Genomic DNA, 25,490 nt, shown 5'->3' with positions numbered 1-25,490 from the left:
TTAAAAAGCCTTAGAGAGACATTATAGAAATAAAACACCTGCATTGAAACCGAATGGTCAAATGGTAGAACTAACCTACATACCTCCCTCGTGTGCTCTGTTGTTAAGTTGCCTTTCTAAAAGGTAGCAATCTTAACATAAAAATTAATGTAGCAACTAAATTTCGCATCAAATTAGTGGCCATATGTTCTACTATGCATGTCAGTCTATCTTTAATATATATATATATATATACATATATTTCTGATAGCTTTCTGAATCGCTAACACTGTCATTTCATGTTTCATTTTACACAAACAACAAGAAAAATTCCCGGAACCACTATCCAAGATGTCCTATGACGATGTTATATCCGCTTTTTCTGCACAGCTACCGGATACCTGTCGTTGATGTTGTCTAAAAATTGTTTACGTTGTTAAACAACGCTCATGAGCTATAACGCCAGCTGCCATTTCATGTTCGACGCGTACCACATCCATTTTGCGCTTTCTGATACGAAGCTATAATGGTCCCGCCGTGTACAATTCTTAAAAAAAAAACAATAACAACCGCTACTACTTTAAGACAATGTTTTCGTGTAATTTTAGAGTACGCGAAAAAGTCTGTTTCTCGGGCTGACGTACCTGTGCGCCCCATTTTCACTAACACCCGAACGCCAATGAAGAGAACTATAGTGAAAAGCAAATTAATAAAATGATAATGCCGGGCGTAATCAACCGGCGCAAGAAGAGGTCGATGAACGCAACTGCAATGCTGACTAAATGAGTTATAACATAGTGTACAACCTCACTGGATATAAGATTTCAAAATGTTATTGTAATTAGGAGAAGGGTTTCAGACTATAAAAGTACATTGTGGTGTTTTGCTATCGATGAAAAGCTTCTCGTGTTTTGGTGGCGAACACTGTTATCAGCATGCTCTGCTAGATATACTTTGCCGGGGTTCAGTCCGAAAACGGTCCATTTCGTCCGAGTAAAGCGCGCTATATTGAAATGCGCAATTTCAAAATTTTCGAAATAGGCCAACATAACAGCTTTTATTGTATCCATATCTCTATCACGCTTTACAAAATACTTGATAAATGACAACCGCTACTACACATGTTTTGTCTTAGTAATGATAATAACTACAACAGTATTACATTTCATCTATTTCTTTATGCGCAAAACACTAGAGTAAACGTTTAAACTTCTAATCAGCTACCTCTCTTCATCTATTTAATACGTATCGGCTCTTTAAAACAATAAATTCCGCACCAATCAAAGCCACTACACTCACACCTTTTATAAGCGCTTGGTCGCTCGTCTATAAACCCTATTCAGTCGAGCTAACCTCCAGAAGAACTCACGTACAGAATACGGACCGGATTCTGTAGCACTCTGTCTTGGTTGCTTCAAGCATAGCCTGGACTAATCGTTTTCTTCTAAAAGAAGACGTTTTGGCTACACCAACTGGACTTTGTGATGACGTCGGCTCCAGCGTTGGCGGGTCAGAGAGTCTACTCGATGAATGTATTACAGCCTGCCCCACTGGCGTGTCCAGCGTTAACAAGAGGGCGGATAACAACAGTGTCTAAAATTCGTCTACGTCTCCTCTCTTCCTTTGTCTAGGGCAAATGAAATGTGTTTCTAAAGCGTAACTCTCTATAAGAAAAATCTATGCACGCTGCATGTATTGGTGGAAACATCCAATAAAGGGCTAGAGGGTCCTCGTTTCATCTCCCCTTCGCCCGCAGGACGGCGGCGGAGCCTGAGGGCAACTGAGCTGTTTAACGACGTAGCCCAGTGGACAACGACAAACAGTGAGGGGCAACTGATCTTGATTACGTCTCGAAAGTTAGCTAGGACGACAGCAACAAGGTTCTAAACAACAACAACTAATAAAGAGAGACTGTGCTTCCAGATTGTTGAGTTCTAATAAATACCGTGCTCCAGCGTCCTCTAAATGGAATAAAGGGAGTCGTTGCTAATTCGATATATCGATGACTTAAAGGGCCGGAGGACGTGAGACGTCAAGTATATACACATGTCCAACACACCGATCGGACTTTTTGGGAACGTTTCTGTTGACAATATCGTACTAATATTTGTCGTTATTTTCATGGTTTTTAGACAGGTACGTATAGTAAAAGGGAGGCGTGTCGGTGCCTAGGAAACGTAAATACAAGCTTCCATGGCGGAAAGCGTTACTTGACATTGAACACGCTGGCTACGTCGCTAGCGCACAGGTAGTGACACAAACAACTCCATTGGCACCTGTGAAATTAATTGAATATCGCGGCAGCCGTGAAAAAAATCCTTGAGCACTGGAAAACGTGGCAGCAGTAAAAAGTGCCCTTATCGCAGTAACTGGGTAGGATAAGTGTGGGACTGCAAAACAACAATGAGTGCCTATGTCTAACTGTAGACCAGTTCGCTGAAAATATTTTACGCTCAAATGCATTACTATTTTCGTTCGTTTGACATCAAGGCCTTAAGGTTCCGTGTGACGTGTGTGCGACACCCGAATATAGCTTCTAATTAAATAAAATAATATTGACAATGTCTCATTAATTAGGTTACATTACTAGGACGGTGCCATTAATATATATTTATCAGAGGCATAATTTTTGTTGTCATCAACTGCTGTATACAGCTGTCATTGAGCCGCCCTTCCCGCTGTCCACGATGTGGTGCGTTTTAATCTGACATGAAAAACGCCCGTCAGCATCGACGCCGTTACCCCACACGCAGCCGGAAAATACGACCTCCCTACTTCGTCATGATCATTACCGGTGCAGAATTGAACTAGTGAGACTCGCACTTGGACCACGTCACACGTAATTGCGAAAGAGTGTCATCCCGTACACATGCAATGATTATAATAATAGAGGTAGAAACGTAACAGTTGATAAAAGCTATCTCGTTTTGCTACATGTCTTTCTAGGGATTACATGGCCTATTTACCGAGCTAGCACAACAGCAATGTCGGAGACTCGGAAGCCTTTTCGAATTTCATCGACGAGAGAATCGATACGGTCTTGTACACGCGGTTTTGTCAATCTAGCTATTACTGTTGTTATTTTTATTGTTACGGTAATATAACAATACGACAACGATATATGATAAATGATAAAGCCACCATCTGTGTGTAACAATGGTGTCAGTATCGGTATCTGATGCAAGCTGAATTTTGCTCATCAAATAATCATATGTAGTTTTACATCCCATCGCCGCTATGTTCGAAGCAGTTTGATAGAACCAACGTTTTAACGCAAGCAAATTAGAATTTCTGGGTGGCATTGTATAGTGGTAAAGCTGTACATAATGGATAAAAAAATCTTCCCTGACAGTTTCGTGATAGGGGCGAATTTCTTGGATAAGACTGCAACGACATTCGATGATATGGCGCCTTTCAAATCGCTATAAGACGACAATCTAATTACTGTCTAATCAGGAGATATAAATGCAATCACAAAATGAAAAACAGGTAGCCTGACTTAGCTATAAGGCAATATGTCCTAAATATTCGTACGTTGTAATTTAGGGAGATGAGGAGTCATCAGCTTGGCCATGCATGTTCACGACGGGAAAACAGAAAGCGTCCTTTTGTGTCGCTCGGACGATGTTCACACACTGTGGATATTTACTCTACGTACTCCTCTGCCTATTACACGCCCCGTAGGCAAACAGATAAGTGACTTACTACTATTGTTGGGTATCGGCAGATGGCCTCATTATGTGAATGAACCAAACTAGCCTCGTGACTGAACTCCAATGAAACAAACAGCCCTGTTGGCCTGCCCTTTGGCCAACTTGTCGGCTTTATCCTCCCGTTTCATTGAGTTGATCATTCAAGTAGTAAGACAGAGTAAACTGTAGGACTAAGACAAGCGCAAGCCATATCCGAGATATGTACTACATATGTAGGGCTAAAGGCATCATACTGGTGTCACAGTGCGAACTGTCATTGTTATTGCTGATTAACAACTACACAGACAAATCTGTCGAATTGTAACGTGGCTCCAGTGCCGAGCTCGGTATTTCTCTGAAAATGCCCGCTTTGACTGATAAATAATGCCATATATTAATATGGCATTGTATTATAGATGCGATGTAACCCGCTGCAAAGGCGACGAGAGAAGGGCGATCGTCCCTCGGTAAAGGAACTGAACCACCTCTGCTATTTTGACCAGCGGCCGGTAGAACCTCGCGTGCGCACTTCGTGTAACATCTTGTTAAGAGTATATTAAGCAAAACGAACGTTCACCTTCTAATGAGTATAAGCTGCATTGAACCAAAGACAGTTAAGGAATCCGGGAGCGACGCTGTCGACATGCGCAGCGTCAAGGTCATAACATAGAACTTTGCGCTACCTAGAAACGTCTACTCGTTATTTAATTACATCATCTATGTGCAACTATGCACAAGTAGTGAGATGTTCTTTCAGGCTAAGGTCACACTCTCTTGGGCGCAATATCTATAGGACATCAGCGGTTTCTCCCTAATGTACCTATATGACGGATAATCTATAAGTGGCTTCTCGAGCTTTGTCATTGTTGTAGACCTGTTATTGAGCTATCCAAAAGGTAGTATTCCTTTTGAACTTGCATCAACTACTGTGTTTGACAGAATTACGCGCACCGAACGAAGATAAAGCAAAAATTAGTTCGATTTCATTATTTTTATCGCAACATACACATTGAACAGACATGAAACAACAATGAAACATGAATTTTGAAAAAAATAAACGTTACAAAGTATTAATTTAGCAAAATTATGTACAACCGAAACGAATGGGATCAACTGGACGAAAAACGACCTGACACCTCATCATAAAGGTATCCTTCCTCGCACACCCTAGTAGTTACTGGGGTAACCTTGAATTTAATGTTATCGCTCTTGCCTAAGAAAATGCCTCAATGTAGAAAGTGTTTATACAAAAGCCTACTCGACCGGATAGCGACGATTCAAAGGCGTACGACAAGTGGCGGTGGCGTCATTCTATCTTGCTAACTTAGAATAACGAATTGCTTGTAAACAGGTCATATCATACTCGCTGAATCGCGGCAAAGTGAGACTCTTGCAACTATTACGCAAAACGCATTGCCTTCAACGGCCTTTGCGTATCGTATATTAGCTGGAAACATGGATCAGTTCAGGAGCCTATTTAGCCTTCTCTACCTAGATCAGTATCATGATTAACGATGATAAAAATCGAAGTAAGCTTATAATTAGATGGTTTCAAACAAATGATTGTTACCACATATTTGCATTAGGTTCTTTACGTGCAGAGGATTATGTCGTGCACGCCACATGCATGATTTTGTCAGCGACGGAAAAATAACCACTGCAAACCTGCTCTATGTTGCACTAGACAGCACGTCTGATTATTGTTTAAGTGTATATTGATGGAACTCTAAAGTACAGGCGATAAGATGAAAGGTATTTGCGTTCGCTTCCCGATATCGTTTAAATTTCCAGTTATTGTGTTGTATACCGCATTTGTATTAAGGCTTTTAACCATTTACCAGACTCTTTCTCCTCTTTTTTTCGCAATTTATCTACTACTACACGTCAAGGGAGAAGCGCACGTATCGTCTCAATTAAAGAAACACGGAAAAGTTTAATCGAACGTAACAAAAGAGATTAATCGAGACCATGCGCTCAAGCGATCTCTTTAATAATATAATAAAACCACCTAGTTTATTAAAGCAGGATAGGATCGTCTACAATACATAGACGCAAAACTATGCGTCTGTCGAAATACATAGGCTTTTTTGATTGCTGAACAGGTACAATTTCTGTTAGCGGAATTCGCATCAGCAGTTTTTGTTTCTTTCAGGCAGTCTATGTATTATCTATAATATAATAACAACAAGTTCTTCCGTTCCTGTTGGGCGAGCTCTGACGGATGTACTACGCTTTAAAAACATTAGACCATGTTTAAGCCATCCGGTTAAGTGGCCTGAGCCGCTTTTACATATCAACCCCTATATAGCTTCTTCAAGTAATATTATCGTCATTATATACAATTTTTCTGCTGCCCACATATCATTTGTCCATCGGTCAGCTTGCGTTTTCCCATGCATCGATCCGTTTATTTACTAGATTCGTGATTTGTCTTCTAGTCCGTTATATTTCCTTTATATTTCGTTTGTTGGCCGACATTCAACTGTGACATGTCTAACTATTATAGCCTTCAATTAAGTCAGCTAAATGAGGCCTTTTTGATCCGATGCACTGTGCCACGTTGCTTATGCGTAAAGCGTGACCCCGAGCTCTGAAACGGCACCTCCGACCTATAAATGTTCATAATAACATTCACTATAATGGAATATGATCTCATGGTTGTTGCCGGAATGCGTGAACGAAAGTACGATGTCCGCGATAGCAACAAATCCGGACAACATATGATGGCTCTGACCATCTGCGCACCAGAGAGTTACTCACTTGTCACGTGATGGCTCCACGTCTACTCAATTTTGCTGGACGGTGTCGGCTGCGCGAATCGTGTCTCGAAAGATCTACGCTTGATACTGCCTTTGCAGATGCCTGCCTCGCAGACGACCGAATTCATCTAGCTCTCTGCATTTCAGATACAGACAGAGCGGCACTTGGACTTTTAATGGAATTCTACCCCAGCTGCAACGTAGATCGGATAAGTCATGGGATCGGCGGGTAATGTAATGCATACACTGGCCATGATAGAGAATAGGGACAGCAAGAAGGAAAATCTCAGCAGAGGAGGAGAGCTAGAGCAGTGCCAACAACTGAGTAGTCCATAGAGTCTAGAATCAGAACGACGAAATCACAGGAAACGAGCAGAGAGCAGCGAGGCAGTAATTGTACACAGCTGATTATTAATATTGTTATAGAGAGACAAAAGTAGGGAAGGGATGAGATGAAAGAACCGATGACTCACTCTGCATTGCCTAGGATCTTACTTGTCCTTGATGATTACTATTTATCATTCCGGAACGATAATTGAATGAACACGAAATATATTGTCAATTAGATAATCAGCAAACAGAGATAGACCCGACGAAAATAATCTCTATCGTAAAGTACAAACAAACACAGGAACCTTTCGCCTCCCTTCGACGACATATGTAGTCGACGGTGACCAAGAGCTTCTTAATGCGTCGCCATTGACTAGTATAACAGAGCTGACTGTAGTGCTATTGAGCAATGCAAAAGGAGATTCTCTTGCTGGAATCAATACGATCTTCACCCCGGCCGTAATAAACGATAAACTTATGTACGTACTACATTTCTTGGTAATAAATGATCGTGTTTACTTAGCAAATAAGGATGACATGCAGACAGCCTCCAATACTGGCAGAAGACATGTTAAATACATTATCTAATGTTAATTACCAGGGATGTTCCAATTGGAAACAGCATAATATATATATATATATATATATATATATATATATATATATATATATATATATGGAGAAACTACATTGGTGTTATTTTGAGCGTGATTGATGAAATAAGCATAGAATAAACTTCGAGAGTCGATTCGGAAACGGTCAAGCCAATTGGTTATACTCTAACATACGGCCAGCCAGTGTTACTGGCGTTTTGTACCAGCAGGGGCTTCCGTCACGATGTAGATAGCGCATTTTAGTCTGGCAATCTGTCGGATGCGAGTTTTTATTCCCGCGTGTGTTCTCGCCTTGATGTGATCCTGTGATATCCTAGATGTCTGATGAGACGCCTGCTACAGATCTACCTATGAGCTCATACAATAGAATAACGATTGCTGCAGTAGTCTAGGCACTGTCAGCCGTCTGGTGGACAACACGTGGTTTCAATAGGTGACTTCAATCTAGCACATTGGCAGTTGTTGCCATGTCTACTATTCTCCTAGCCCTTCCTTCCTTCTGCCGTATGTTATCGTGTTCGTTTTACGAGCGTTCTTTTTTTCAAGGTCCACTCATTGTCAACGAACTGTTCGTTCTGCCATTTCAAACAAAAACAAAAATCCTTCACGGTCACTGACGCAGCCTGCGTTAGGCGGTAGATGTTGTCAAGGGTAACGAATATATGCCCTAAAGAAAATCCCATTTTTTATTAGATGTATATAAATTTATAATTCAAGGTAGGTTTAGAATGCCAGAATGTCGGAACATATATATATATATACATATGTAGATAGCAATGAAAGCGTCGCTGTAGGTTGAATGTAACGCAAACGTTTACAAGCCCATAGAGTTGTGCGACATGAGTTAGTTAGCCTAAAAATAGGGTTCAAGTAATCATCCGAGATTTTAAACTGGAAACGAGAAAAGATTGGGATAATTTATGCGATAATGAAATAGTAGATATTTTACTGTGTGCGTAAAGAGTAGCGTAAAATATTTGAGCTCACAGATATTGGCCGTTTCAACTCAGATTTGCACAAACATTGTCATCCCCGGATCCTCTCTAGCTTGACTTTAGATGTGTGCCTTCCAGGCACGCACGGATCGTTTTGGCCAAGCCAGAGACCTATCGCCTTTACGTGACAGTTAGTCACGCGAGGTGCGTCGTGCGAACTTCGTATGTGCAAGTCAACTCTGTCAAGTGTGTGCAGATAAACGTAATTTGTTTATATACTTAGCTTGATTCGTTTCGAAAACCAGACGGTTCAACTTTTTAACGGGCATTTCTTGACACTTTTACCCACTAGTGTTAGGTTGAGACTTCCTTGACACCTATCGCTTGGGTTTCAACGATTCGGTAGTTGTGCGGACATTGATTTTAGGCAAAGTTTAGGTGGCCTGTTTTGTGTTATTTCTTGATATAGTATTTTATCATTAGTGTCTTCAAGGAAGCGCACATATGTACACAAGATGAGATCTACGGTAAGTCATGTCAATTACGTTATGAAATTGTTTGCCGCCTTGTTTTCGCTGCACAGAATGCTCTGGGGAAGGGAGTGGTGATACAGACACAGGAAAAACGGTCTGTTTAATATATCAGAATTTCGAATCAAACAAGAAATAAGCTATATTTTGACTCGATCAAAGGCATTTGAAAAACGTTGTACTAGAAAAACCGATCCACGAAAAAAAAGCGTAGGACCGACTATCCATATGAAAAACTACATACCAATTTATCGACAGCAAGTGTATACTGTCAAATGTAGACAGTAAACAACGAACAGATGCCACTTCTCTAGCCTTGTCTCCCCGAAGGTCGATTCAGAAATCAAGCCAACGCAAAAAATAATTATTTTGCCTATTTTTGTGCATTTGGTTGGGGCAGACGAGAGCGCGAAGAAGGGAGTCACATAAACTACACGCTGTTTTACCAACGCTGAGAAAAGCAGCGAAAGATGATAAAAGAAAACATCTGCTGAACTGGATAGGTTTGTAATCCATAGAGTCCATGAAGAGTCTCGTCCTCGATGACAGTTACCGTTACCTGGCACTCAGAAGTTAACTCAACGAGTTAGTGCCAATTTACGCCATATCGTCCTTCACGCTACCAGCGCTACAAGACTTGAAGTGCAGCAAGCTTGAATCATCGATTCCGTTTACTTTCCATATATCGATCCGTTGCTTTGCCTAAAAGTGCCACCCATATCTTAATGGCTTTCTTTCGGCATCTATCTCTGCAGCTTGCAGTGGAGTGCTTCACGGAATGAACTCTGCAATTTCACTTCTAGTATCTACCACCATCGAACTCTGCGCTACTACGGACCGCCGAAGGTACTCGCGTAATTAACCAAAAGCATATTGTCCCAGTGGTACTAGACAATCACGTAAAGTGTACCAGAAAAAAAAGAGGGAAGGTTCAAGGAGGGCTGAGCTCGCTCCTCATTGTTCTAGTTCTTATCGATGCAGTCTTATGCAAATGAGTGTTACTAAGATTTATTATCGGGCTACTATCTCTGTTGTCCCAGAAGTTAGCATGTATAATGGAGCTTTATTTACAAAAATCGGCACTTACATCGGGCTACCGGCTGTATATATTGTTCATCTCGTAGCACGTATCGGCCCTCAATCCAGATCCTAGATGTACAGAGCTCTTGTGATATTCCGGTGTTAGGCCAGAGGCGGCCTAAGCATGATGACCTGCTGATAGTTCCCTTACATGCATCGCTCATGTTGCGCAAACGAAGATCTCTGTGTGAAGGGTGTCAAAAGCGCATGTGTGATCGCATATTGGCATCAATACGTCCAAAGCAAGTAAGTATAAAAGTGGGAAAAAGCTTACGGTAGAAAAAGAAGTATGCCGTTTTAATAAAATATTTTTAAAAAATTTGCTACAGACAGTTTGTTCGGTTACTCGTTCCCTTCATCATCTTCTATTCGCAAAAAATGGCGGCAGTAGAATAGTTTTCCGATATTTGTGACCTACAATTACACGGAAAGAAAGAGATAGTGCGTAGTATCTTATACTCGACGAATTTTTGGCTCTGCAATCTGCTACGTAGGGTCGGAATATCTTCAAAAGCGTTCACAAATGAAGCTTTAGAGGTTACCCCGTCCAACTTCAGGTATGTGAGAGGCGATCTTGCTCTGGTAATAGGTCTCCAATCGATTCGTCCGCAGTGCGCCGATTCCAAAATAATTTGACAAAGTTGCCTTCGAACTACAAGAACGAAAAACAAGTGAAGAAAACGCAGTCATTCTTCACAGGTATTCATCTCTATATCTAAACCGTACACCTACATAGAAATAATGTTAATAGTGTTTGTTGACTTAGGTAATCGAGCTCCTCACACTTTGACCCCTTTTGCTCCAACACTTGCGTCGCTTGTCGCTGTTAGCGAGTTTTCGTGTCATCGACTCCGTTGGCTCAGTCAAAACGAATATCAACAACGTTTCCATACTGTAATGATATATATAATAATGTATATGGTGACCACGCGGAATGTAGATTACGATATACCATATATAATGTGTCTATCCTGAAAAGATACCCCTCGAGCTAGTGAACAGTGGAAGTACTGTCGCTTTAAGCCGATGGCGGGATACGATCGAACTTACGGCAGGGCACGGTGGCACCTTCCGTTGCGCTCTACTCGAATCGAATCGTCGGATTCAGTGGTTCACATCGTCAACCCCAGCTATTCGCTCTTGTCGCAGCCGAAGGTCGAACAAGAGGCAAAAAAGACTAAATAAGTGCAAAAGGAAAGGAAGTGCTATGGGTATGGTAGCGCCCACGCTAACGACGACGACAACAACAGCAACGGCTACAGATTCAAGTATTACTGCCATTGGCATGGTGTGCAAAAGAACGTAAAAAGTGACAGCTCTGGCTGCCGGCAGCATGTGCAGACTGGACTAAGCTCTTTTGGTAATTAGGTGCTATACAGTCAATTGCGTGTAGAAACCGGCACTGAGTAAGGCAGTTCATGTCCATAGGTACGACTAAACAGAAAGAGGAGCTTTCCAAGAGCAAATCGTTGTTATACTCTATAATTTACTTCTTTGCTTTCTAGCAATTTCAGATCCCTGATCTGTTTGTCCATCCATTTTAATAAGAAGTCATCGTTGTGTAATGGAAGCTTTTCGATATTGAATATCATGGGTAACCACAAGGGGTCAGTACCGCTAATTTGCAGTAACGAACCGCAGGTGATCTGCGGAAATATCGAGTACGTTCGCTCAGTGTATTTCAGATATGGGATCATCTATAGCTCTATAAAACATGTTTCGTGTTATATAAGCCTACTTTACTTGTTCAGCGTTGGCAATACATAATATCTAGATAACATGAACCGGAACGCAGATAGACAAGCTGGTCGCCGTTCGATAGTTACAAATGTAATAGTTCATCCATAACTAGTGGATATCCGCTTTTCCGTAATTTAATTCAGTGCTACGGAATAATGAAACGTATGTTGGTAAACGACTCCGTTTCCGTTATAACAGACTATGACGCGGAAGCAACGCCGAGGTGACTAACCGAGACATTCGCTTAAAATACTTCCCATCCGCGCTCATGACTAACGTGTGTGATACGTATGGATAAAATACCTTCAATTATCTCTTTATAATAACTATCGACAATATAATGATCATCGTTTGGCAAACGGCAGAACTGTCTGACTCTAATGCTGCTATAACTCTGAGTTAATGTATACATATATGTGTGCCATTGAAGCAGTGATGGTAAAATCGCAATTCTGCCAAATATTCAACGGGGGGCGGTTGTCGCTATACTCTATGTTGTCAGTTGTTGCCCTTAACTAGACAAAATTGGTACTGGCAGAAAGTTTAGCGACAGACCCGAGTTCCACCAGATCGCGCATTGATCCAAAGACATCGGCACGAGCTGGTGGACGTTATGCACGTCCCACGTACGACCGAGCACGCAAACTGTATACCCAACATCTTCTAAAGATGTTATCCTGCTGTTATGAAGAGGACATCCTGCCAGTCAGGCACTTGACAATAGTACAATGCGCTCGGTAATCGTATCGTAGGCTACAAACGTACTCAAATTGCTTACGACAATATTAGCAATAGTTGTGGGCTAACCCCAGGGGCTGTACGGCCATACTGTGAGCAATAACAATTGTTGCAGTTAATGCTAAATAAAGTAAAGTAGTATTTAAGGGACTTGGATTGCTTTGAACTGGCCTTTTCGTCGTTTGGTTACTTCTCGCATTAATCACGGTGATTTCTGCGAGCAATAAGTGAACGAAAATTGTCGCCTATCCGGGGCAAACTCTACTAAAAAACAGTGCGGTGCTCCATTAAAGTGTCCGGAAAAACATTTACTGAAAACGAAGCCACCAGGGTATTATCATATAAATAGAAGAAAAAACATTTGTGCGCGAAATAGATGAATCAGTGATTTAGGGTATTTGACGGGCATTAGAAAAACAATTGGAATTAGGACGAGCGATTTGTCACCGGGCACTCAAAGTACATGTTTCGACTCTTTCGTCGGGTACTTAGGCCGTTAAGTATTGCCTTAGACTACTGGCTTCCACCACGAAAGTACCATTTGTGACAGTTGATTGTAAGATTTGAATTTAACAGGTATTGGCAGCGGTTTCATTTCATGACAAAACGCTTTTATTTTCAGGGATAAGATCAACTACCTTTTGCTATTCTTACCCCACATCATTGGTATCCTAATTACAATCACAGTGACGCGTAGCTTAAAGCAGATTGAGATGATTCAAAAAACACAGCAGTGTGGTACGCAAAGCTTGAGGCAATTAGATACGAAGGGAATCGTAAAAGAGAGGGTTTAGGAGGACTGCAAGCATATCATTCTGTTGTCATCGAACGGTGTTCTACTAAGGAAACATCCGCTGTGAGCTTAATAACAAGAACTTCACGAAGAATCAAACAGAGCTACATTTTGCGATAAAGTTATCAAACATGTAAAGGTTCTATAATATAAGAAATGTATGAATTCTCAGCAGATGATACTGGGAGCCGTGTCTTTTGAGAAAATGTTGCGGATTCGAAAACTTGTTTCGTACAAATAGACAGAATTGGCTGGAATTCTCGACTGTTTTTTTCATTCAAAGCTAATAGCACTTCAAGAGAACAAATAGATTTGAGATAAGCTCAGTGTAAGGGGTTTTAAAGTTGCATTACTCCGTGTAGTGATACACGTAAAGTAGAGGCGAAAAGTTCACAGAGAGTCTGCATTTAAAAGAAAACCAGTGGTTTGAAGCACTGGCCTTGTATATCAAAACAGTGTAACGGCCGATCAAGAAGAGCTATTTTCACTGTGGTATAACATCCATGAAGACTTGTCTTCTTGGTCAATACGACGAGCAGATTAGACAAGAGCAGCTATTTTGTAGAGGGCATGCACACGAAGAAAGAAAGAGTTTGCATCAATTAACTTCGGATAATTAGTTAATCGTTCATTTCTGGGTGTGGTATTGCTTAGATCATTAATAAACTTTGAAATAATAAACTTCTATGAACATTTTCTTCACCAAGATGTGCAACATACAAATATATCATAAACTCCCAGAATGTCATTTAATAACACTGCTAATTTTTACCATTTTTTAATATATAATATTTTACAATATGACATACTTTCTTCGTATGGACGCTCTCTTAACAAAGCGCCGTATGAAAAATGAACATCATAAATTAGATGAAATTTGTTTGTTGCCTGCAATATCCTAAAAGGACAATGAGGCTCAAAGCTACTTTTGCATACGTGAAGCTGTCATAGAAATCTCATCTGTTCTTCCGAGTGGCCGTAATTAAGTTGGTCTATGTTGTTTAAATGTGCGCCATGCCCGCGTCCATATCCCTGTACGCTGTCGTACGCCCAGTGGATAAAAAAACGAAGCCAAACAGAGTAAGTGTGGTCACTTCCAGCTTTTGGTGGGTCCGCACTATACTGCTTCATCGAAATAATTAATAATGTCAAAAACAGTGTCACTCATAGCTTCTAAAAGACACTTACTCTGCAAGCTTGTAGAAGACACATTCCATGTTTTTTGTCTAGCGGAAAACTGTTATGTTAAAGCACCAGCGCGATAAAATGAAATGACAAGCGAGCAAAACAATGGAAGACAATTATCTGTAACGTCAAGTTATTTTCTATTCAGATCTCCTTTTCTATCGCATACGCTGCTATTTAAACATTTCCATGAACGTGCAAGCAAAGTTTCGTGGAAGGCTTCCGATTATCCCTTGTCCAGCGAAGTCTGCTTGCGCACCTCGTTTTCGACCCGCCCCAATAATGCAGACTGAATGCCAGGATAGAAAAAAAAAAAATTATTTTTTTCTATCCTGGAATATGGCTCTGATCCGCTTATCGACAGGTGGCGGGGACCTACTTGCGGACTTCTTAAATCTTTTTTTTTTTTTTTTTTTCTCAAAATAACTAACATTCAAAGTCACGTAACTACCTGACACAAACACTGATACCGTTTGAACGTATGCAGCCAATACGGCGCAGACCGGCTGAAAATTGTCTAAGTGTTGCACATACGTTTGACCGTGATGAGTACTACTACGATAGCGACTTCGGGGTGAAACAGTCGCTTCGTACCGAACTGATTCAACCAACTGTGAAAATCTCAATAGCTAGATAATAGACTATTATGTGATTTGTTGTTGAAATAGTTTGGAAGCATGTTCATATCACAATCTTTCACATAAGAACGGCTTGAAGGGGCAAAACTATTTTCGTATAACAATAGTGACGGCCCAGGCAGTAGAGAGAGGGCGGTGAAAAGCTAATATTTGAAGGTAATTTTGCGTTCCTCATATATACTTATGGTAATAATATTTATCAAACAATAACTGCTCAAGTATCATATATCTGTATCTGGCAATAGGCACTGCGTAAAAATCTGTCACGTAGAGGGACTTGGTTTGCCTGATCTCGCGACGTGTTGTTTTAATATGTTATGGTATTTTATACAATTTAATACCGTTTGCACGTCATTAAGTAAGCGTGGCAAAGAAAAAAAAAGAACGAAAGAGACACAGAAAAGAACCATAAATATGATAACCTTAAACAGTCCAATAATATTACAAAAAAGAGAACACTTAATCTAGACGCTTGAAATAGACAATCTTTATCTGATCGTATTCGAAACTGAACTATAGGCACCAGAAATAGTAGCTATGTTCGTATCGTTCTATTCGATTCTATCTTCTCTTTGAAGCATTTTTATCAAAGTGTGCTAACATGCCAGCAAAACTCGAACTATTTTTAATACTATTCCCACACAGCCTCTCTAAATAAATGCCAAAATTAGTACTAAAGAATACGACGATTCCTATAAAAGTACAACGACGCGTCATTTACGCCTATAACTTCAGCATTTAATTTAGCTAAAAGAAGTTCCAGCAAACTTTATTTTGTTTGTATTTTAAGAATGTTCTACTTGGTCATTATCCACGTGCGTATCTACGCTTCTATTCTTTTCTCGCTGTTCGTAAAAGTCCCCACGATCACACACAGTCTTGATGACCTAACCATATTACGACTCGTTTAGCCTCGTTCTGTCGTCGCGGTAGTGGCCGCGACATACGCAGTACCGGGAGCATAAAGTTGCATTCTTAATCATATCCATAGCGTAGGCTCGTGGTGCGACAACAACGACCGACTAAGCCACGACATTATTCACGAAACGAAGCAGACGACGACAACGGCGACAACGACGACGAGACGACGACGAAAATAACAGCAGCAGCGAGGGATATGATGTCATGCGCTCTGTTTTTGTCGCTAAAAGATATGCCAAAGGACCTTGTTCATGCACCTATCCAGCGGCAGCGCAGCGGCAGAAACTATATCACACAATAGCAATCCCCCCTAACTGATCGTTCCACCATCGCTAGGAACCCCAGAACTCCCCAAAGGACGTTTCCGCTCACCAGCCGTTCCCTACTCTCCGTCGTATGTGTTGTTCTTCCAAAATAGAGCGCTTTTTAGAACTTACCCGCCGACCATACAATAACAAAGACCGTTGCAAACACACACACAGTCATCGTCAGATAGCCATAACCACGGCTAGGGACCCACATGTATACGTCTCTGTGGTACGGACTCAATTTATGGCTTCATGCACGTCAAGGCCATCTGTGAGTCTCTCGGCAATGGCGACGGCAGGGGTCGTTCGTTTAATTTTAAGCCATGAGCTTTCGACTTCTATCGCCGTTACGATGGCCAACAGTATCAGCGGGAATAGCAGCCACAACTCTAAAACAGTGGCTTGTGCTTGTTACGGGACAGTTAAAATAAGTGTGTATATGTGATCTCGTAGCAAAGAATACTGGGCCGCATCGCCGCAGCTCGTTAGTGCCGAACAGCGGAGACAGAGGTGCGAAGAGGCGCGTGCACCACACAAATTACGGCAAAAGTGACGCGGTTCAGCCCTCTCTCATTCGAAATTGAGGCACCTTCTGTTTTGACAACGCGATTACTCGCGACGATCACTTTTAGTGAAATTAGGTTCCTGCAGGGTTCTAGTCGGATCCTAGTAGGTGCCGGCAGTCTAGCTTTGCAATTTAGGTTGAGATTGAACTCGGAGTCGGATCTCGATCTTTATTTAAGGTTAGGTGAGTTGGGCTGCATACAGGTGTAATGATAAAACCAGATCTACAAACGGGTCAACCGATTGTGCAAAAGATATAAGCGTTTGTGTAAAACATTGGATCAGCCTATATAGTATTCGGCAATCGATATGTGTCTTTGAATGTAGCATTTCTGGAAGAGAATTTACTTTTAATTATTTATTGCCTTCAACTTATATTTAAGTACATAAGCGATTCTGGAAATATATAGCTATATATGCAGTTTTTCCAGGACGTTGCTTTGTTAATGGTTGTTTGTATTGTTGTTGTTACTCAGTATCCGGAAGAATTCTACAAAATCATTCTCTTGACAACCGAATACGAGGTATTGGATTAAATGTTAGTCAGTTTGAGCTGTGACGAAGGGTAGCAAGAACATTGGCTAACGAAATGAGGACCAGCTTTCTTCCCTCTATTGGGAATACCCTAATTTGGGATGTGATAATTATATACGTCTAAGTGTCCTTAACATTTTTAACAAAGGCAACTACATATAAATTGAAACGTTAGCCAGTTCCCTACTGCCTTTACCACTTTTCTGCCGGACATTAGTTCTAACCAATCTTTTCATCTTGAGGTTTTCAATACTTTTTAGATAAGAGAAAGCTTCCTCATTTGTTCCACTACCAGAATAGCACAACACATCCGTTTTTACTATGTTATTTAACTAATGATTATGTACAATTGCAAGTGTCCTACCTCATCACTACTCTTCGAGCATGGTTGTCCCTACACAGCAGTCCAAAAAATTTCCCTGCGCGGAATCGCCGCTTAATGCAACGCGACAAACACAGCGGCGATTGTCGATGACACTGCCAGCGCCGACTGCGACGACTCTGCTCTGATTCTTTTTTTGTGGCCGTTTTCTTTACGCCTCAGGGTCGATAATCACAGCCATGTAAATATACACGCACAGACCACACAATGCCAATGCCACAATGCGATGGGTAGACGAAACCAACTGGTAAATACTCGCTTGTTTTCCCGTTTTCAATCACTGTTTGATCCTCAATTCTCGGTGTATGTTTTTATCGCGCAATGCTTTTCTCGACCTAGTAAGCAAAATAGCCAAGGGCACGCCGATTCCGGTATTCCAACGCTGTAAATCTCTTTCCTCTTCCCACTTCTGAAAACCGTGACAAGTTCACCTGAAGTGTTGCACATTAACCAATTTACACACTTCGTTCTAGCGATAGGTTAGCCTTCGACCAAAATCCCGGGCGAAGTGTGAAATAATTCTACCTCTATCGGCTGAACTGCACCAGCTATCTAATATACTCGTCAAACGTGGGTTCTCGAAGTCTCTGCTGGACAGACTGAACGCGCGAGGTCCTTGGTGAGCGTGACACAATCTTGGCAAAATTGACACTTGTATTGCTTCAAACCCTATTAATCAACACTTCTGTCTGACTGTTATCAAATTGATGTACAAACCAATGAAGAGGTTGACGACTTTTGCCAACCTACGCAGGAAACGGCGCGAAGTATGTTACCGCGTTTTCAGTCTGACTATTGCTGCAACAACAACATCATATAATGATTACAAAGTCGCCAACAGTTATGCCGGTCAGCAAAATTCGTTGCGAATTCGACATCAACTTATAGAACTATCTATATTTCATCATAAAATCGTTCTAACTAGTAGAAACTGTCAAAATAGCAATTGATAGTCGCGAATACTTCTCAAGTAAAGAAGAAACAGTAGATAGACAGGGATCTTTGTAGAAGGACCGACTGCTCAACCAATGAATTGCAGATACAGAGTCCGAAAACAGAAGCGTCGCTCAATAACTTTTCTTCAAGTCGGTATATGTCTTTTATGCTAGACTCTTTACGAAAGCCCTGCTCAGAGACATCGTCCTCTGTTTATCGCGTTAACTCGCGTCTATGGGTATTCTGATGGTAGAAATTATTCGCTAGCCGTTCAGCAATTAATAGCACCGCTACAGGGTACCCACAGGAATACCTTGTCTGTTTTCGTGATCAGGAGGCAGCCGAACGTTTAAAAGACCAGTTCTCGAAAGTGCTCCTCTCCAGCTGTAGTCGGCTCTGTCCTCTTTTCTCACAGGCACAGTATCTGTCCTACACGTTTCGTTCGACGGTACAAAATGAAACTTCAAATTGTCGTAGTCTTTGCCGTCCTCGGCCTTGTCACAATGCCAATCGGCTGAACTCCTGCAGATGCTAGGTTTGCTTTCTAACCTTCGTACGCCTTTAGACGCTTTTAAGCAATGTACCACAGCTTCTTTTAGTAGCAGAAGTGCGACAAACGACAGTTGCAATTTCCTTTTTCACTTCTTTTTTCTACGAATGTTTAATGTTACCGTTGCAGCTTCCGAGGAGGACGAGAACTAATGCAACGGACGGTTACAGTCGCCGCCGCCGCCGCTGCTGTATGAACTGCGGAAGGCTGCTAACGTTATGATAGCATCCGATGCTGATGGTGCCTTTCGACTGATTCCCCTTCTCTTTCCACTCTATACTAACCTTTGCCTCACTCAGAGGAGTTATATGGTGGTAGCGGCGACGGCGGCCTGATGCTAGTAGTGTCCGTTCGTACTGGTGCGCCTACTCTCAGCTGCACGCTCAGCTAGTGTGTGTAGGCTGTGCCTTGTATGCCCCCTGCCTAGTCAGAGCGGACGCTTAGCGAACAGGAGAGCCGACGGTGTTGTGGTGGGCGAGGGAGAAAAGGCCTAAAGGGAAGGGCGCGCGTTACTGTAGTGTTACCAAAACATTGGATGGATAGGCAGGGCGCCCACCAACGAAGTGGAAAGGAGGTCCGACAAATAGCAGAGAGAGAGAGAGAAGGTATCCACGGAAATTGGGAGAGGGTGCACAGCGAGAAAATATAGAATAGTTTTTTGGATATCTCAACTGCACAGAATCTGGGGTGCAATGCGAGTTAAGTTGTTATGAAGAGGGTGTCGTAACTTGTTCAGAGCTTGAACAGAGTAAATAGTTTATTCTACGATAAATGAATACTTGTTTTTTGCAGCAACGTTGTATAATTAAAGGTAATTAAAGGTAAATAAAAAGCGTATGTATTTTATAATATTATTTGGAATGGTGTGTGTCTCAACGATAATTTAAATAATGAAAGCTATAGTTAGTTAATTTTGAAATTATAACACGATTTCTGGTTAAAGGGAAATGCAAAATCTTATTTACAGGGATAGTGTGGCTAGTTCAAGTTTACTCGCATATGAACTTTAAAAATTACTAAAATTGAATTTCTTTTTATCCTTTTGATATTTATTCACTATTTAGAAAGCATAGCGTGAATCGACTTTTATAGGAGAATAATCAAATGTAGATTTTCATCTGTTAAAATCGTCAGTTGACGGTTGTTAGACAGAAAAAAAAATTAGGCTTGTATTGAAAGCAATAATATAGAGAGAAACAAAGGATCCACTCTGTTTTTCACGATGAATTGTTTTTCTAAAGTGTTGATTTACTGTTTTTGTCATCTCCCACCTATCCTTTAAACTGATTTATTTGAAGGATTTTGCTCAAAGTTTGTAATTTTGAGCTATTTTCTAGGGTATAGGTAATTTATTCGGTTACGGCTGGAGCTCAGCGTCGACGTCGCATCTGAGTATCCTCTGACAGATACAAATCCAATTTTGTCTAAAACTATTTAATTGACTCAATCGAAATGTCTACGCAAATGGTTACACATTCGGCGCTGGCATCGCTGATAAACCTTCGGGCTCAAACAACTATTGCAATGATCTGTATGCTATATTAACGAATGTTTCGTACGACGCCGGGACGTCCAGTGGTCGGTTTAGCCATAAGTTCGTTCTCGTGAGCATACTTTACATGAAACGCGGCCGTCAATATATAGCATGCCTAGTAGAGGACAAAATGCTGAACTATAATTGTCAATTGCGAAGTACGAATTATATTTATAAAGCGATACTTTTTTTGTATATTTTATGCGTGGCAATATATCAATATACAGCAATCGTATATCTGGATCACCGTCAATCGCTTTTTCCAAACTTCTCAATCATCCAATGAAGCGTCACATTTTAGCTTCATAAAACAATCAGCCTACATTTATTTTCGTATCGTTTGCACTCACGCATCTGATCAACGTATAAAATTATGTACAGTTGTCGGTGTAACTCCAGTCAATAGCCATAGATATGGGATCATGTTAGAGAGACAATACCCGGTACAGAACGGTGTGTCACTTGGAAGTATGTGCGGACACGGGACGACAGGCGGGTCTAAAGCTAAGAACGATCGAAAGAACGAAGCAACAACAATATTGAAACTCATCGCTAATAAATCCAATTGTATACTTCATCCTTGCTTTAGAAGGAAGCTACGAATACGGGGCTTATACATGTTTATCTGGTACCTCAGCGATAAATAGATTACTGTGAGCTTATATTAAGCAAGTTGGAAAAAAAATTATTGTGTCGTTCAGACTTCTAGTTGACACAATTATAGCAGGGCTTTACTAAATCATAAAACTCTAATTACGCAAATAACACGTTCAGTTTATAATTCGAATCCAACGTTCAGAGATGCGTTTAAAATTAGTAGAAAAGAAGCCGAAAGGTTAGTAGAAAGTAAATTTAGTAGAAAAGAAGAAAGAAAGGTCCATTGAAGTATCGCGCGAGCCGTGCGAAACAACACTTGTGTAATTTCGGCTAGAAGAATCAGAACTTCTGTTCATACATATGATTAATATAATAATATATGATTAATATAATAATGAGAATAATCAATTGAGCTTGTCTTTTAATTAGCTACTAAAGATTTCCGAGTTTTACTTCGGACCTTAATGTACTTCGTTGAAAAGTATTTACTTCTGATATGGTTGATCGTACAATTCCTGCACCTTTTATTAAACTGTCCTGTACACCTTGCAATAGATTTCTATATGTCTCTCTTATGAAAACGGTAATTATATCTCTAAATTCCAATATGACTAATTCAGTGCAATAATGGCCTCGAACCTCAAAAAGTTAATAATGCGAGAACACACAGACGCGACGCCATTTTCGTGTGTCTTATTATATTGGAGACTTAACATTTGCATCAAATGTAATACAGATGGGTTTGTTTGACGACTTCAATGACCGTAGTGACAGAGTTCGCAATACGGGTTTGTTTGAGCCGCATTCTACTATTTTTATGTCGTACGATGTACGGGCCCGTGCAAGTAAATGACAGACAGCTCTTGGAGATAAAAGGCGATTAATAATTTTTCACCTCTAAAGATTGAGAGACTGGCGTCCTTAAAAGACGATCCAGTAAAAACTTCTCGATAATAGTTCTACAAAAAGATCGGGTAAGTCTTCTAAAATAATTGGTGGCACATAGTTTAGACAAGGGATTAGCTCCCAGTTCAGGCACTTACAACTTCTGAGTGCTGACTCATATCTAATAATGCTCTAATTATTGATTTGTTTCATCACCTTGTAGATGTAAGGACAATGTCACCTACATGTGCATAGGTTTGAAGCATACGGGGATTTGAAGGAGGTGAAGAACGCGGATGTTTTTTCAGTATCGTCCATTGAGGACTGCCGGTCACAATTAAAGCAACTCTATCGCACTAATTCACTAGTTCATAAAAGCTTGCGAGAAAACGCTCTGTTTGCGTCTTCGATGTCAAGTCTTGATTACATGAAACAGCCATAATGAACAACATTGGCGAGCTGTAGTCACTTCGAGAATTTCCATAGGATAGGAAAGTCGTATATGAGTAGCAGTCTAGGACTGAGGGGCTTCTTTGAAAATGTTAGCAGGTAATTGTACGGTATGTGGGCAGAGTTCGGGTGTGTGAGGTTCAGTCTATTGTAGTTCCGCGTACACCTATTGTACATCTTAAACCTCATCAATCCCGATCAACCTTTACCGAAATGCTCTAAGAAATCGACCATTGACGGATCAGGAATTTTCCAAAATGCATAATGGGCTGGTGCAGTTACTTCACGGATTCGGTTGATGCCAACTCAGATTGTTTCTATGATTGGGTTCGATACAGTTGCGTGCATATTATGGCATACAAAAGCGATTAATTTATAATGGAAACACAAGCGAGATTACACGAGCACAGATACTATCTTTCGCTGCATAACCAAATGGAAACCTATAACATAGGTGGTTATTCTATCAAAGTGCAGTCTTGATGGTAAATGACATCGTGCTGGTGAAACCTTACGACAAACCTGCGGAATTTTCCCGCAGCCCAGCCGGTTCAGTTGTCGCGGATTGTCAATTCTAAGAACTAAAGACTAGAAGATTCCAAGCAGGGGTCGATGAGAATCTCGTTTTATGTAATAGGATTTGGAGCGATATATCATTTATCTACTCGATATCATTTCTAGAGAAATAGGATAAGTTTTCTTAGTTCTGTCCTTAAGGAGGCTTTGAGGCAAAATTAGAATTCCACGTATGGTATAAATTACAAATGCATTGGATAGTCTGTCTCGATTTTTGGTCAGTAAGTTAGGTCGCATAAAATACGCTACTTCAATGAGATTAACGGACCTGTTGATAACAGCAGGGTTGATGTTTTAGTTGGACAAGCTAAAAATAATAGGAGCTGTAAGGTTTCTGATGCGACTTAAGATGGCCGACTTCAACTAATTGGGGTCACGTGAGTCGCTTCTAGAACACGAATTTTTTGTAGAAAACTATTTTATGGTTAACATATAACAAAAACTCTGGTCTTAGTACATGTCCGTTACGTATCGCTTATGTTAGACATCATGGTGAGCTTTAATTACCCCCTTTTTTCAAAACTCCTGTTTTATATGTGTGATTTCATGTGCATATTCATTAACTTCTCTACATTTTGGTCAATACATCCTTTATGACGAAATCGAACTCTAAACTACCAAGTAGTTTTTGTGGTCCTAATAAAAACTTCTACAAGAAATGTAACATAAATTAGACTGAAAAGTACAGGCTGACTAACGTTCATAACATATTCGACAGAATAACGTCTCGTAAGTACCATACACTTTATAATAGATTAAAATTCGAATATAATACGTTGAATAGCATATGTCAACAGCGTATTTGATACGAACATATATATATGTATATATATATATGTTCGTATATAAAACTGGTAGGAAGTATATATATATATATATATATATATATATATATATACTTCCTACCAGTTTTCTTTTAGTTTTGATTATTCATAAAGCCAGAATGCAAAATCGGCGAGAGCATCACCATACGGTTGACGAATCCGCCTACCTTACTCATTCAATATTAATTACTTTGTATATATAGCAGTAAACCTACTACTAGGCAATTGGAACGTCCTAACGTACAGAGGAGCGAAGCCAGCCGCTGTCCCTACTCCTAAATTTAATATGATACTTTACTGTTCGACTATAATGGACAATGTGTACTTACTCAAATGAAAGATACAGGTTAACAAAGTGAACACCGAACTTTTCCGTCACATTAAGAATGCACTGAACGACGACTCTCTAGGGCTTCTGACATTTGCTATGTTGACTTCTCTATGTTACAATAGACCTTTCTAATATTTATTTCAAATACTTGCTTTGATCTTCTCTCCGCTTTCTTAAATTTTTCAACAAAAAAATACGTAATTTAATTTCTATTTGTGGTCAAAAAAGGCAGATGCCAAACTGGTTAAACGGTAAGTAGCACTGTACAGTTAGGTGATAAATAATACACATGGATTATGGGCGCCGCAGTGCAATGGCCTCCTCCCTGAACAAAATTAAAGTATGAAAGTTGCATATAACCCTGAATTTATACATTTTAAATAAAATAGAACTGAAAAAGGAGAAAATTAGATGCTATGAAAGGCAGGTTTTTGCTGCATTTGCTTTTTTAATGTATCATACATTAGCATTTTACACTCGGTCCACGTTTTTGATAGTTTTTCGTTCACCAGATGGGCGACTATGATTTCCTCACATTTTTCACACATTTTGCTTTCGACACAGTGGGAAATTATCAAAATTGATATTATCAACTAAATAGTTTTCTACGAAGATGGAGCAACGGATATATGGAACGTAGCCAAGATTTCAAACTTTATTCCATGATGACTGAATTCAAGAAATTCTATTCGGATGCGTCGGGAACACGATACCAAAATGAAGTGGCAGCTTCGATGTCCACCGCTGTTAGGGCTGAGCTTCAGTTTATTGTATAGCTCCATCTATATTGAACAATTTGGCTGGTAAATAATTAATAGCAGTTCCCCGCTAGTGAAAGCTAATACAAACTGCTATGCTAAATCGAATATTCAAATACATGTAATGGTCAGCTCCGAAGTCATAAGATTCGAAGCTCTACATTCTCTATGTCGCTATTGTTGAAAATCACACAGTGCGAATTTTATTAAATTTGTTATTAAAAAGCTTTCTTTAAGTGCTCTAAGATTTCTTGTCAAGCAGTCGAAGTTTAATATGATTCTCATCCTGTTCCCATTCAGCCAAAATATTTTATGCACAATGAACAT

The 25,490-nt window shown here is 40.4% G+C and overlaps 1 long non-coding RNA gene across 7 annotated transcripts in view; it reads right to left on the bottom strand.

Moving 5' to 3' along the window:
* LOC147757436 (uncharacterized) overlaps positions 1–19,642 on the bottom strand; it is a 36,022-nt gene extending 16,380 nt beyond the window's left edge. For 3 of the 7 annotated variants that reach the window (XR_015321407.1, XR_015321405.1, XR_015321406.1), the window contains exon 1: positions 1,364–1,903. This is a non-coding gene — a long non-coding RNA (uncharacterized LOC147757436). Of the gene's footprint in view, positions 1–1,363; positions 2,439–9,926; positions 10,103–17,704 lie in introns of those variants that run through there. The other 4 variants (XR_015321410.1, XR_015321409.1, XR_015321411.1 and 1 more) reach the window with 4 other exon arrangements.
* Positions 19,643–25,490: the final 5,848 nt, after the last annotated feature.

The sequence above is a fragment of the Varroa destructor genome, unplaced genomic scaffold (genome assembly GCF_002443255.2).
Source record: "Varroa destructor unplaced genomic scaffold, Vdes_3.0 BEIS01000002.1, whole genome shotgun sequence".
NCBI classification, from domain to species: Eukaryota; Metazoa; Arthropoda; class Arachnida; order Mesostigmata; family Varroidae; genus Varroa; species Varroa destructor.
The sequence above is the reverse complement of the archived record's forward strand: the minus strand, read 5'-3'. Positions and strand labels throughout refer to the sequence as shown.